Here is a 15,820-nt window from a genome sequence, read left to right as displayed (position 1 = left end):
CTTCACATCTTCAAACCCTACTTACCCTTCAGCCTCCCAGCTCTAGCACAACTGGCATTTTTCCTTAACTAATGACAAGTATTGTGACATATTTATAGAATTACTTAAGCCATTTCAATTGAAGGCCTACAAAGGCCCTCTTGAACAATAGCTATCAAAGGGAAAATATATGTTTAACTGTAACTGAGAGTTATGTAGTATGCCTCACTTTTTACAAAATTTCTGTTTTGACTGAGTTTCTAGTCTCAGAGCATAGCATGCATTTATTAGTATAGGCACCTGTTCTTTAGAGTTGAGCAAATTCCTATAACAGTTTGCACAGTAATAGTAGAATCCTTTTTTTTTTTTTTAAGATTTTGTTTATTTGACAGAGAGATACACAGTGAGAAGGGGAACACAATCAGGGGAAGTGGGAGAAGGAGAAGCAGGCCTCCCACTGAGCAGGGAGCCCGAGGTGGGGCTCGATCCGAGGATCCTGGGATCATGACCTGAGCCAAAGGCAGATGGGTAACGACTGAGTCACCCAGGTTCCCCAGTAGAATACTTTTTAACTGTCTCCCCGCAATCCATTTCCCCACCACCACCACATCTTAGGAGAGTTCCTACCTATTAAAGTGGCTTAAAAAGCATGATACTTTATACCCGAGATGTACAGAATGATTACAGAGAGTACAGAATAAACATTTTAAAATGTATAATTACCTATATTAATTTTAGTTTATATTGGGAAAAATATAACTAGTAATCAGAACTGTGATTTCATAGTTTTTTTAATTGAGGCTAAACTAGGTTTTTATTTTTTTAAAACGGCTTAAATAGGCATTTTGCTTTTAAAAATTTTTTTCAATTTGAAGAAATTTTTTTAAATTTGAATTTAAATGAACGATACTACAGTTAGTACCTAAGTAGATAAATACCCATATAAATGGTAGGTGGAAAACATTGACCCCTTTTATGCACAATTAGTCCAGAGCTAGTTTTCTACCAAGTACTATCCTATAAAACAAAGTCTTTATGATCCTTGCCTGTGTGACAATCTGTAATGATAACTTTGGATTTGTCATTCATTGCATTATAGTAAATTCTTTACAGAATATTTTATCCTATTGCAAAGTAATGGTTAACCTTCCCTTGTAAGGGAAGTAAAGTTTCTTTACTTCCCTTACAACAATGTATTTATTATTTGCTTCCTCCTTCACAGTAGGAGAAGCTCCATAGAGTTCAGTACGTGTTTGCAAAATGAATGCAAAACAGTGATTATTTTTTTTTGGTGATTTAAATGAGATCTAACTACGGAAAGGTCTGAGATAAAAATTCAAAGCAGTTTTTCCCTGAAAAAATAAGGTACTCAATTAAGTGAAGTTGGCTAAAAGGAATATTGTAAGGGCTCTATTAAATATAAAATGTATGCTCCATTTGGATTTCAAAGTCACTGTTGGTCATAAAATATACTTCATTACATGTGTTTATATATTTTGCATTTGGCTGCATGAGAAACCTCAGACTTAAAGGTTTTGTTTTCTTGGCTTTTTATCTTTTAACTATGTTTTTCCCTTTGTGGTTTACTTGTATATGGCTTATGTTGAAGGCCTAAGATTTGTGCTTTGAGCAGGTTTTTTTGTTGTTGTTTTATCTGTTGGTTTTATCAGAGAAACAGCTGTCAGAAAATAGCGTAGATTTTGGAATCCAAATGATACGGTTTAGAATACTTATCCTCCACTTACTTTCCCAGTGACTTTTAAACAAGCTGCCTGACCAAGCCTCAGTTATACCAACTGAAAGTGAGCCTAATAATCTTTACTTCATGGAGTTACAATCAAGATTAATGTGAAATACTAAAAGAGTTTAGTGCAGCATAGGGACAGAGTAAATAGATAATAACTATTGGTTTTTAGATAGTAACTATTACTTTTATTTTCAGCAATCAACAATGTCTTCATAAATTATGGTCATATAAGCCTCATATTCAAAGCCTCACTATACTGGACAGCCTTCTTTCCTTGAACTTCTCGTACAGAGCCCACTTACTTTTGCTCCATATAGACCATTCTGGATTTTGCTGTTCACCTACTGTATTTTCAAGCCATGTCTTCCGCCTTCCCTCAAGGCCAGTCCTCCTTGTCAGTCCTATGTGTCGTTTTCCCTGATTTCATTCTTTACTGCTGTTTTATCTGGACTTCTGTTGATAACACACAATTTAGCAATTGTTTTTCTCCCTCTACTTCTTCTATTCAAATTTTAATTTCTACAAACTGTAAGTATTTATGGATAAAGAATACTATCCTATATTTTCCCCATATTACACACAGTTGTTTGGCTTAATGCCAAAAACAAACAAAAAGACATTGAAGCAGATCCATGGAGAAAAGGGGAAAGTGGTGATCAGAAGGTAAAAAGAGCATGACACATTGTGATAGGGGTGTAAGTTATGATACACAGACCATCCACCATTGTACTTTACTCATTGCAGTCACTAGGAAGTAGTCAAAGTCTAAAGTCAAAGAGATACCTAGCACAACAGTGGAGAAGAGAAGAGGAAATACACTAAATCTTTGGTGTCAGAAGACCTGGATTCAAATTTTATTACTCAGATACATGACCTTGGATAAGTCACTTAACGTTAGATGTAAAATTAGAGGGCTAGAGAGAGTTGGGAAACAAGCCAAACAATTAATAAAAAATTAAAATAGACTTGGACTCTGAAGCTTAATCCTGGCTCTGGAACTAATTGTGTATGTGTTCTTGATCAAGTCATGCATCTCTTATTTGCTTATCTCTAAATGGAGGGTGATGAAATCCATCTCACGAAGTTATTAGGATTAAATTAGAAAATGTGTATATATAATGCTCGGTATATTGTGGTTCCATGCTAAATTTTGTTTTTGTTTATTTATTTATATAAGATCTATCTATCCATTTGAGATAGAAAAAGAGAGTGCCAGAGCTGGGAGGGCGAGGGAGAGAAGCAGACTCCCATTGAGTGCCAAGCCAGACGCAGGGCTTGATCTCACCACCCTGAGATCATGACCTGAGCCATAATCAAGAGTGGGACACCTAACAGACTGAGCTCCCCAGACACCCCTGTTGTGTTTATTTTTAAATAAACATCAATGGTCCTACATTGACTTAGTTATAAAATGAGGGACTTGAGTTAGAGGAGCACCAAAATCTCTGAGTTTTGACATTCTGCACCCTTTCTTTACCTTTGGGAGAAGTTAATGGGTAAAGGATGGATATTGTTATTTTTCAGCTCATCAGAGGATTAGGAGGATAACTTAACCTAAAAATAACAGTTGTAACAAAAAATGGATACATCTAAATTACATAAGTCACTAATAAAATGTATTTTCTTATTCACATTATGGCTTTACCTTTATATTCCTATCAGTGGTCATCTGGATGGTCATCACCATGGATTTTGACATTTCATTTGACATTGACAAAATGACATTTTGACATTTCATTCTGCACAGTAAGAACTTTTGCGTATTATACTCTTAGGATGATCAAGTACCTCAGTTAATAACTTAAAGCAAAGTTGAACCTGTCAGGTTGACAGGTAATTCACTGGCATATATATTTTTTAATATACTTGTCAAGTTTAACTTCTCCTTAATATTATACATGATTAAACAAGTTCCAAGAGAATGTAACATTGATTCACTCTTTTTTCAGTGAAGGACTTTGCCTATTGCAGAGAAAAATGTAATCTGTTGACTCTGTGTGTGTGTGTGTGTGTGTGTGTGTGTGTGTGTGTGTGTGTCTTTTACTTGAGGGCCTTTAATTTCTAAAATAAACACAAAATCAGTTTTCTTTTCCCTCATCTTCACAGATTTCCTGTACACACCATCCTTGAATATTGTTTCAGTCTGGCAAGTTTCTGAATAAGGATTTACAGTGCCTTGTTTATCTGGCCTGCAACCCTGTAGGCAAATGTTAAAAGGCCCAAGTAGTACTAATCTGAAACTTCTAGTAAAAGAAGCTGCTATCTGTCAGCCAGGGTGGAAAGTTTGAAAGTATTACAGTAATAAGAGATTTCCTGGGAAGACCCTATTTACCAGAGATCAAATGTGGAGATCTCAAATGATACATTAGAATCCACCAACAAATCTTAAAACTGGGCCTTATATATCTCTGAAGGGTTACTGTTGCTGTGCCCCATTCTTTATTTTCTGGTTTGCCAGAATTCTAAGATGGCTCTACCCTCCTTGCTTCCTGGGGAATCTCACCATCTAGGGAAATGAAAATTTGCTTACCAGAAGGTATGGATCTTGATCTCTTGGATCCAGGGGACTGACAGGTGGATCCATGAGGTTCAATTTCATGGGTATATAGTATACTGTAGTATCTACCAGAATGATTGGCCTACAAGGAATCAACAAGCACTTACATTTAGGGTCCTGTTTTTATTTTTTCTTAAGTTGTTCTTTTAAGCATTTCATTCATAACACCTCTAAGGGAAATTGAAATTTTAAATAGATAAGACAAAGTGGAAAAATTGAATTTGGTTGATCATTGTTGTGATTAAGCATATGTAACTTTAAATTTTCATATTTGTTCTAAGTAAATAGTTGGACAATTTAAGAATTATATTTGATACCATAGTTGAAATTGTTAACAGAAATGTAAAGGAATATAATAAATACATACTTTTTCCCCAAGCCTTTGAAAAAACATGAGGGATTATTGAAAGGTACTCTTTTTTTTTGGCTTGAATTCTGGTTGTAGTTCTTGTTTTGAATTATTTCTCTGAATACTAAATCTGTTTTATGACACTTTACTTGGGTTTTAAATACTGATATCATTTTTTTTTTATTTTTTTCTTTCTAAGATTTTATTTATTTATTTGACAGACAGAGATCACAAGTAGGCAGAGAGGCAGGCAGAAAGAGAGGAGGAAGCAGGCTCCCTGCTGAGCAGAGAGCCGGATGCGAGGCTCCATCCCAGGAGTCTGAGATCATGACCCGAGGCAAAGGCAGAGGCTTAACCCACTGAGCCACGCAGGTGCCCCTTTAATACTGATTTTAAAAGATGACTCCTGAACAGTGGTATTCAGACAGTTTTAACCATGTATTCGTTTCTTCAAACAGAATATTTCATGGAAGCTCAGTGAATCCCCTTTGTTCAAAATGGAGTGAAGAAAGGAAAGCAGAGGTGCATGTACACACATGGGCATGCATACACATATTCGTAAATCTCCCATGGTTCCAAGGACTATAGTTTGAAAATCACCAATGTTTTACTATTTGTTAGAATGACTGACAGCCCCAATTCATATTATTCTGAAGCAGACTTTGAACAATAATTATTTTAAATAAAAAACACAAATTTCAGGAAGAAGAGCCCTGAAAGATTGGCAGCAGTGGCATCATTCTTTAATTTCTTCATAAAAACAGGTAGAGCAACTAGGATATCAGAATCAAAATCTATATATAGCAGCTATGTCAAAACCAGGTACCCCCTCTAGCCCCCAGATATTAGCTGGTAAGGACCAATTACCAACTACTACAAGATTCATATGGGTCCAGTAACTCTGTGGGAGGGAGCAGAGAGGAAAAGAAACAGGGCAGCTGATAGCCCTGAGAATAGGAAATCCCTCCCAATTGTGGGCAGCTACTCACTGGCAAGCACATTAATCCAATTGGAGTAGATGCTGAGATTAGATGGGTGTTTTTGTAAGATCTAATTCATAGGTGAATACAAGGGGACTGAGAAGCAATTCAGCTTGATGGTGCTGGATCATTCTGGTTCTTATATACTTTTGAAACAAGCAAACCAAAGCTCCCTTCCAAAACAAATCTCAAAGAGAAAAGCTACTTGAAGTAGAATCCAAATTGAGCAGTACAGGGCAATAGGGGAGGAGGGGAGGAAAAAATCCAGATAAAAACCAGGTGATGGCACAATGACACAATAAGGTATCACTTTAACACCTAGTCAGAACACCTAGTATCAAAAAAGATAAGAAATAATCAGTGTTGGCAAGAATGTAGAGAAAAGGGAATCCTTGTGCACTGGCAATGAGAATGTAAGTTGGTGTAGCCACTGTGGAAAGCAGTATGGAGGAAATTTAAAATAGAAACACCATACAATCCATCAGTTCTACTACTGGGTGTTTACCCAAAGAAAATGAAAACACTAATTTGATAAGATACATGCATAAGTTAATAAACACATACTGTATTTATTATAGCATTATTTACAATAGCCAAAATATGGAAGCAATCCAAGTGTCCATTAGTTGATGAATGAATAAAAAAGGATGTGAGATATGTATATGGATATATAGCTATATGTAAAAGTAGATACATATAATATTCCATTTTATATCTATAGTAGAGAATATATATATATATATATATATATGAGATTATTATGTTAAGTGAAATAAGTCAGAGAAAAACAAATACCATAAGCTTCAGTTATATGTGGAATCTAAAAAACAAAACAAACCAAAAAACAGAAACAGGACCATAAATACAGAGAACAATTTGATGATCACCAGAGGGAGTGGGGTGGGGGAACAGGCAAAATGGATGAAGGAGAATGGAAGGTACAGGCTTCTAGTTACGGAATGAATAAGTCATGGGAATGAAGGTAAAACACAGGGAACATAGTCAACGGTATTACAGTAGTGTTGTATGGTGATGGATGGTAGCTACACTTGTGAGCATAACATAATGTATAGAGTTGTGGACCCTATGTTATACACCTGAAACTAATATTGTGTGTCAACTATATCCAATAAAATATATATATATATATAGCTCTTAAAAATGATAAACCATAAAAAATGCTTTCAATTCTTTTTGTAAGAAGTTTCAGTATAAATTTTAAAAGTAAATTAATAAATAAGTACACAGATAAAAAGGGCACCTGGGGTGGCTCAGTCAGTTAAGCATCTGCCTTATGGCTCAGGTCATGATCTCAGAGTCCTGGGATTGAGTCCCTCGTGCGGCTCTCTGCTCATTGGGCAGCCTGCTTTTCCCTTTCCTTCTGCAGCTCACCATGCTTGAGTTCATTTACCCCCCCTTCCCATCAAATAAATAAATAAAATCTTTTAAAAAGATAAATAAAGCAGGTGATGACAACAGAGGCAGTCCCACAAAGTAGAAGGCCATTTTTTTAAAAATCACTTTGTGAAAACAAGAGAAGAGAAAATTCTAGAATCATGAAGTTGGAAAAACTATCCTGGGCTATTCTTTTCAAAGTACAGGAAAACTTATTTCATTAAAAAAAGAAAATTAGGGGCGCCTGGGTGGCTCAGTGGGTTAAGCCGCTGCCTTCGGCTCAGGTCATGATCTCAGGGTCCTGGGATCGAGTCCCGCATCGGGCTCTCTGCTCAGCAGGGAACCTGCTTCCTTCTCTCTCTCTCTCTCTGCCTGCCTCTCAGTGTACTTGTAATTTCTCTCTGTCAAATAAATAAATAAAATCTTAAAAAAAAAAAAAGAAAAAGAAAATTAAGCAAAGATTTTTAAGGAAAAAATAAAGAACAAAATAATATCCCAACAATGAAAACATACATGTCCCCAAAAGTCTACAAAATAGATGGAAACTATGAACTATTATTTTAAAACAAAGTAAAAAAAATGTTTAATACTATAGGATAGGAAAGAAAACATAAATTGGAATTTGAAAAGATTGAAAAATTAGTTGATTGAAGAAAAAACCATGAAGTACTATATTTAAGACACTCAAGGATGAAAAACATGAGCAACTGATTTTCTATCCAGCCAAACTTACCTTCCAGTGTGACTACCATAGATAAATGGTTATGGATATTCCAAGAATTGAAGTGTTGTTCTTTTGAGCTCTTGCTGAAGAGAATGAGTTTCAGATAAAAGCCCTTCCCCCACCCCCCAAAAAAACAAAATGAAACTGGAGAGATTTCAGAGTAAGAGCTAGTGAAATTCTGTTTCCTAGCACTAGGTAGTGGTCCATATGACTCAGTTCTATCCGCTGAGGTGGGGTGGCAGAAATACAAAGTACTTCCAGGCACCATGTACATTCTCTTCGCTTATTGGCCTGCTGGGTGCAAAGGGTCTTGCACAGTGTTTCTTGACACCAGTAGAAATCATACTATTTTTCTTTCAGATACCTCAAAATAATATCTATGCCTCACTGCTTCAAGATTACAATAATTACTGGATTCACCAGTTCAGATTAAATTTTGTCATTGAATCTAATAAGGAAGCACATTTATAACACCAAATTTTTAAATACTTTAACAATCATATTTTAATATAGTGTTCCCTTTGTAATACTATGCATTTTATATGATGCATTTAAAAACATTATTCTGAGAAGAGGTTCATATGCTTCATCCAACTGCCAAATGAGTCATGGAACAAAAAAGAGGTTAAGAACTTCTGATTTAAATGGAAAGAGATGGGGTTTCTAAATTAGTAAGAACAGAGTGCCTTTTCCCCACTCTGTCAACACACATTGAAAATGGCTTGAGTAAGAAACTTTTGTTATAGTTAAATGAAAATGATATTTAAGAAAGGAAATTTTAAAAACATAATGGAGGTAAGATCTTCCTTGATTTCATTTAAATACTTTTGTAGAAAGAACTTTAGTTTTTCTGAATATTTTAGTAGCTTCCTGTTACTCAAAATCAATTTACATGGTCTTTACTGATTATCTCCAGGAGTCAAAAGAAACACCAACCTGTCTCAGTTTTTGTGGTTGGGCAGACGAGGCCAGACTGAACATTTCTGTTACATGCCTGAGCCACACAGTGAGTCTGGTTTTTTCTTTACAATGTAAGTCTGGTTCGAAGTGCTTTTTGACTGTGTGGATATCAGACAGGAATAAGTCCGCTTCTGTACATTTTAGTATGTTTTTATAGTCTTCTATCACCACAAAAAAAAACCCAAAAAGACAAAAAAAAAAACCCTCATGAGATTATGACCTAATTATAATTACGAACTTTATTACTGAAGGGCACTTTAGCGGTTATCTACTCTACCATCCTCATCTTAAGAAGAGTAAACTGAGAACCAGAAAACTTTCAATTTGTACATGGTCATATTTACCCATGGGCACACAACCAAGGTGGCAGTCTGGACATAAACTGTGCTGTTTCCACACATGTGAGGCTAACATTGTGCTAAACCTCATTCTTCTATCTTCCTTCTCTCCTTCCTGTCCTGGTAGAAATTTCAATGCTCTGTCTATGATTTCATCCTCCCTCTTGCCTTATACTTTGTATTCATCCCCTCTTGAGTCCTCTTCAAGCCACATTCCTTTCTGTCCCTTTCCATCCAGACTTTGAAAGAGAGAAACACATTGTCCCTCTTTTAATCTCTGTTATTTTGCATTCTTCCTTAATCCACAACACACAATGCCAGACATTTCACTTAAACTGCTCTTCTCAAAGTCACGAACGTCAGTTTTCACTAAAACTGATGGACCAAGGAGGGCACATATTGCATGGAGCACTGGGTGTGGTGCCAAAACAATGGATACTGTTACGCTGAAAAGAAATTTTAAAAAATTTAAAAAGTATATTATATATATCTATATATATATATAAATACACATAAATATATATATATACACCCACAAAAAATATGAAATAAAATTGAATTGAACAAAAAAAAAATAAAAACTGAGGGACCTTTCTCAATGTTATTTTCTCTACCATTCTGCAGTATGTTACACTGTTGACTTCTTTTTTTTCCCTTCAAGTGCTTTCCTCACTCTTAGCCTCTGTAATGCCATGCTCTCCTGACTTTCCTCATTTGGTTCCTCATGTTAGGCCATACTTTTAAATGTCCATGAGTGTTTCTCATAAGAACACCCTCCTAATATCTCCCCATTTTCACTGCTAGCTTTCTCATAACTTGATCTACTCCTGGGGCTCGGAATACCCACTGTGTTCTGTTTTTCTCACAAATCTAGTCTGCAACAGTTCTTTCACCTAAATTTCATACTTGGCTGAGCATTGGCACCTGGACATCCTATAGCTCCTTCAAATTCAGCATGTTCCTTTTGTGTCTTGGCTCCAGAATTCAGACTTCTTTCCAGGACACTGTCATTACCACCATCGTCTTCTACCTTGAGTACTGTAAAGCTCCTGACTGGTCTCATATCCCCATTCTCCCCTTCCTCGCTGCTGTCAGAGAGGTCTGTCTAAAACAAAAATATGTTCATGTTCACTTCTCTTTCTAAAACCTATTCCTGATTCCATTCCCTTCAGGGTAAGTCCAGTGGAGCACTGCATAAAAGTGCTTTCTTGGTCTGACTCTGCTTACCTTTCCTGCTTCACCCTTTCTCACACACCATACAACACCTAGTTTTCTGCAAGAAACTTCCTCTTGTCTTTTGCCTCCTGCAGTTTGCCTATGCTCTTCCCCTACCTGCCTTTCTCTCCCTGCCTTTCCTTCCACTTCCCGTACTCTTGGATAACTTTTTTGAATATCTCAGATCTCATCTCTCGAAAGTTGGTTGAGGGGCCTTTTCTCTCTGCTTTCATAGGTGCTCCGTACTTACTCCTATTACAGACAGCATTCATCATAGTACATTGTAATTGTCCCTGAACTTGTCTGTCTTCTCCCTTTATTTTTTAAGACTCGAGAAGAGCAGCTGGGTCTTACCACCATGCACCCAGGATCTAGCATCTGCATTTTCTTTTAATGGATGAATTAATATACCCTTGGTTATAATAAAGACATTTGGTTTTCTTCACTGAAGTGAATCTAAAGCTCAGCTACAACTAGCCTTTGGGAGCCACACCATATCCCTACCTTATAGGTGAGACTTAAGTCCTCTGAAAAACTAAATATATAAGCTCTCTTGGACCTTTGAAATAAATAGAATTGTCCCTTTCCAGTCTAGTGAGTTATAATAATGGAACACAAGTTTTCCAAAGTGTTAAATGTTTGAGAAGAACCTTAACTTCAGTAATTCTGTGAGAATTTTAGGAAAATTTTCCAAGTTCTCTTTTTTTTCCTTTAGAACCTGGGAAAAGATTTTCTTTCTTTCTTAAGGCCATATGTAATTCTTTTCTTTACTTCATGCATCTGGTTCAGTGACTTTGAATTAATTATAATGAATAAATGAGAAACAAAAAGATCAAATGACCTTTATTATACAAACACATCTGTACTTAGATGTTGCCTAAGAACAGGTGGCTAAACCTCAGAAGACCCACAAATTTATCTGGTGGGCAAATTGTGAATACAAAATATTATCTTACTATTTTTTGTTTTCTAGATATAATGCCTAATTTTCCAATTAACAGTTGTTAATCATCCTACCACTGAGATAAATAGCTTTTAAATCTACCTTTGTTACTTATATGCAGAGTAACATAACATTTTAATGTTCATGAATGCTGGCCATGAGTTGAAAGAAGTAATATACTTAAAAAACTAACACAATCCAGTGTATGTATTCTTTTGGTGTTCTCTTTCACCTTCTTGGTGACCACCCATTTCATAGATTGAACATGGATTCTCTCCTCAGTGTCCTTTTCTCTGTTTGGTCCCTTTCCGGTCCACATCAGCCTCTGGTTTCTTCCCATAAGGTTCTTCTTAGGAGTAACCCTGTGATGATTATCTTTGTTTCCTGGCCTTTACATTATCAGGGGTAGGTATACTTTTATCTACTCATCATGGCTTTGCTCAGAGAACTGATGTTTTTTAAGCCCTCTTGATAACTCTTACAGTATCAGAAAGGTCAGTCAAACCTAACAGGATCTCATCTAGATTTTTCTGTTCTTGGTATGCTTCTAGTTTCACTGTTTCTACTCCCTGAGAGTAAGCATTCTCAGAGGTTCTGTCTCTGAAACCATTTTTCTAAGTGAAGTCCTTTAACAACATTGTTAGGAAGAGTAATAATCCATTCTCTTTTCAATTATCCCTGAATATATTTCTCTTGGTCTCTGTTTGTGACTCCATTATTAATATGTAGCATAGTTAAATTGAACAAAATGGATTTCTTAAAATTCTAATCAATAAATCAAAACTTTAATCAGCTAGGGTTTATGTTGGAGCAGGAACCTGCCAAGATATGAGTTTGAGCTTTTTCAAGAGTTTATTTTTAAAGCATGATTAACTATGAAAGGAAAACAGATCTCAATTGTTTTGTGCTGGATTTTTCAATTAAACATACAACTCTCTTTGAAATCCATGTGAGCCAAGTTTACAAACATAGTAGCAGGTCTTTAATATTTTCCTGGCATTGAGACTGTTCTAGTAAAAGGAAGAACACATTTATATATGTTTATTCTAAGAGAAATATGCTTATATGTGATAATATCATAACTACCAAAACATAGACCCTTCTCCTCAACTGCTGCTTACCTTAATTGCCGTACAAGGCCTCTGAGTTGGCAAGCTGAACATTAGAGGTGAACCTGTGAATACTCTTTAATGTGTCTACAGCAAATTGAGTCTTTTTGAACAAGGATGAGTTGATTTGTCTTTTGCCATCTAAGTAAGAGTCTAAATTTAAAATTAGAGGATCAATTTCTCTGTGGTGATTTTTTGGGCTTTCGAAATGAACTACGGCCAATCCAAGCAGAAGCATAGAATACCCAAGGATTCCCATTCACTATATGAGTTATCACCTGTTTTATAGTATCTGAAGTTCACATGCTTCTTCCTTCCCTTTCCTTATTGTTTTTGGCATTCCCCAAATAACCCAGCAAACGGATTTTCTTTTTAAAGTAGATTTTTATTCCTTTCCCAACGTATTTTTATCAATATTGGTTTGCTTTTCTGTTTGCTACCTGGTGGGATTATTTTACCTGTCTCTGAGGTTCTTTTTTGTTGCTGTTGTTTTGAAATTTAAGAAATAGTGTTGTGTTTTGGCAATTCAAATATTTTCGTAATACTAGTAGTGCTTCTATGAGCAAAGACATCGGATATATTTATTATACTTGAAGCTATACAATTTATGAAATTGGCAGTAGAAAACCACTAAAAGATATTGACCCACAATTTAAATTTAATGAATCTAAATAATTTGATTTTTCATTTCTACTGTGCTCAGTGTTTAATAAACTATTTTTATTATTATACATCCATGTATACTATAAAAACTGCTACCTACATCATACATAAAATTATAGGAATAATCAAACTGGAATGTTCTGACATTAACTGATAAGTTTCAGAGCTTTTTATTTCCAGTTGTGTTGATTTAACTTTGGAAGTTTGTGTGTTAAATTCCTTCTTTTACTAAAAACATTTTCTGTCTTTAAGATTCAGCTGAAGAGGTATAATCTTTACCAAAATTGTCGTTTAAAAAATTACACTGTGAATATTTAGCATGCTCTGGTCCTAAACAGTATAATTGTGTTTGCAGTGGATAAATTGTTAACCTAAAATAGAAAGAACTCTTACATGGATTAGATAGTTTTTCTTGCTATTTTGCAAATCCTTAGCCAACTATGAACATACAACTAAATAAGATTACAGTTCGCAGAGAAAAGAGTCTATCATGTGCTAACATATTTTTAGGAGCTTTTACATGATTGTTTTTGGAGTGGGAAAATACAACTTAATAGAAGTAGATAAATTTCATAAAGTAATACTTAAATGTTCTATATATGTGTTTTAGGTTTTATTTTGTTTTTAGAAATAATTTGGAATCATTGCCTTTACCAAACCTGTTTTATTGCTCCCCATTAGTTCTCACCATCAAACTGTGTGTTTACTTTTTTATTTGCTTAGTGTTATCTTCTCTTCATTAGGAAATGAATTCCATGAACATAAAGAGTTTGGTTTTGTTTGATGCTAAATCTGCATTACCTATGTGACCTACACACAGAAGGATCTTAGAATGTATTTGTTGAATACATGAATAAATAAGTAAATTGACTTCATTATATCATTTTTCCTTTTTATTTAACATTTTAAGCATTTCTTTATGTTATTAAAGAAGAAAACACCATTTTTAAGAAGAAGTCATGGTATGCTAAAGCAATAAATGTAAATCAAATCTGGTGGAGATGTTTTAGTTACTGGATGGGGGGGGCGGGCAGATGGAGAAGAGAGACTCCACAAGCAGACTCCCTGATGAGCTCAGAGCCAGAAGTGGGCTCCATCCCAGGACCGTGAGATCATTACCTGACCCAAAACCAAGAGTTGGCTGCTTAATCAACTGTGCCACCCAGGTGCCCCTGCTTTTATACATTTTGAAGAATATATTCTATCTAAACAAAACTAGGTTTTTATACTCACTGGGGCTTGAACTGGAATAGGACAAGAAAATTCAATTCTGTCAGCTTTTAAAAATGTAATAGTAAATTCTAAGTGTATTCTGTCACATTTTAATGGTCTCAGACCTAGTTTTTACTCCTACTCTCTTATCTTTCTTTTATCTCCCACTTCCTTGTTTCTCCCTTTTCTTTTCTTCCTTCAGAGTAAATGAGGGGATAAATGGTCAAATGCGCAGGTATGCTGAAGTAACTAACTGTTGCTCAGTCAACCCCACTTCTTTCTCAGGTCTCTCAAACAATCCCATTCTTATCAGTTTACATTCTGTACTGATCTCCTTTATAACTTCATGGACAGACATTTGATAGGCAGTTATAACACAGAAAGTTTGGAACTACAATATTAAAAAGTAGCTTTACTGTCTGTTGGTAGTTATATTGGAGCTGTGGTGCTATCAGCAATGCATTCTCCACCGCTTGCTTACTGGAAGTTACAAGAATGGACATCTGGACAGTTTGGAATGTGACAGAGCCTGCAGAACTGATAAATCACCACGGAGCAAATCTTAACTATTTCAGGGCGGGGGTGGGGGGTGTTGTATCATTTCTCTTGAATTCAATTGACATAATTTGCTTCAAACAAAATCTTGAATGACACAGCCTATCCATAGTCTTTGGAAAAAGGGGAGATGGGTTTTAGAAAGTATTTTGGGTTCCTAAAATGTCATGATCTCATTCACTGGAAAGTAGCCATTGGCATTTCAGCTAACTTTTCTTTTACTGGGTATCCATTTTCATTGAGCTTAGTAATGAGAATAAATAACTAATATACCGTGGAAGGGTTGGTGGTCTGGGGAGCAAAAGATCAAGCAAACTGAATTGGTACACTCAAACTTGAGTACAGAACTGATCTAGTTGAAATATCCCCACCCTCACTTCTCCCTATGCTTCTCCTCCCCAGAAAGCAAGTAGTTTTAATGTTGATATTTTACTGATATTTTTGGTCAGTACTATCCTGTTACCAGTATGATTAATAGAATTAGAATGTAGCTAATGTAAAGCATTTGACAATATTTTGGGAAAACTTCCATATTGAGAGATGAGTAATCATATACTTAAATTTAAAACTTAAACTTATTGGGGCACCTGGGTGGCTCAGTGGGTTAAGCCTCTCCTTCGGCTCGGGTCATGATTTCAGGTCCTGGGATCGAGCCCACATTAGGCTCTCTGCTCAGCGGGGAGGCTGCTTCCCCACTCTCTCTGCCTGCTGCTCTGCCTACTTGAGATCTCTCTCTCTGTGTCAAATAAGTGAATAAAGTCTTTTAAAAAATTAAATAAAAATAAAACAAACATACTGTACAAGATGAACATTTGTACATATAGAATTTTTTTTAAGGAAATTCAAGAAAGCCATTGCTTTTGTTGTTTTCAGTGTCAGTTCTTAAATTAACTTCTTTTTTCTTTTTTTTAAGTATGGAACTCTTCACAAATTTGTATGTTATCCTTGTGAAGGGGCCATGCTAATCTCTGTATAGTTCCAATTTTAGTATATGTGATGCCAGAGTGAGCACAAATAAACTTTTATTTTGGAATAACTTTAGATTTATAGAAAAGTTGCAAAGATAGTACCAAGTATTTCCATAACACAGTTTC

General features: G+C 35.6%; 1 protein-coding gene and 1 non-coding gene across 4 annotated transcripts in view; one reads left to right on the top strand and one right to left on the bottom strand.

Moving 5' to 3' along the window:
- UBE2E2 (ubiquitin conjugating enzyme E2 E2) overlaps positions 1 to 15,820 on the top strand; it is a 380,761-nt gene that overhangs the window by 259,757 nt on the left and 105,184 nt on the right. The gene's annotated exons all lie outside the window — the stretch shown is intronic.
- Positions 15,635 to 15,738, bottom strand: LOC116581448. Its single transcript, XR_004282063.1, has one exon. It is a non-coding gene; the product is annotated as a U6 spliceosomal RNA (small nuclear RNA).

The sequence above is a fragment of the Mustela erminea genome, chromosome 1, assembly GCF_009829155.1.
Source record: "Mustela erminea isolate mMusErm1 chromosome 1, mMusErm1.Pri, whole genome shotgun sequence".
Lineage (NCBI taxonomy): Eukaryota > Metazoa > Chordata > Mammalia > Carnivora > Mustelidae > Mustela > Mustela erminea.
The sequence above is the reverse complement of the archived record's forward strand: the minus strand, read 5'-3'. Positions and strand labels throughout refer to the sequence as shown.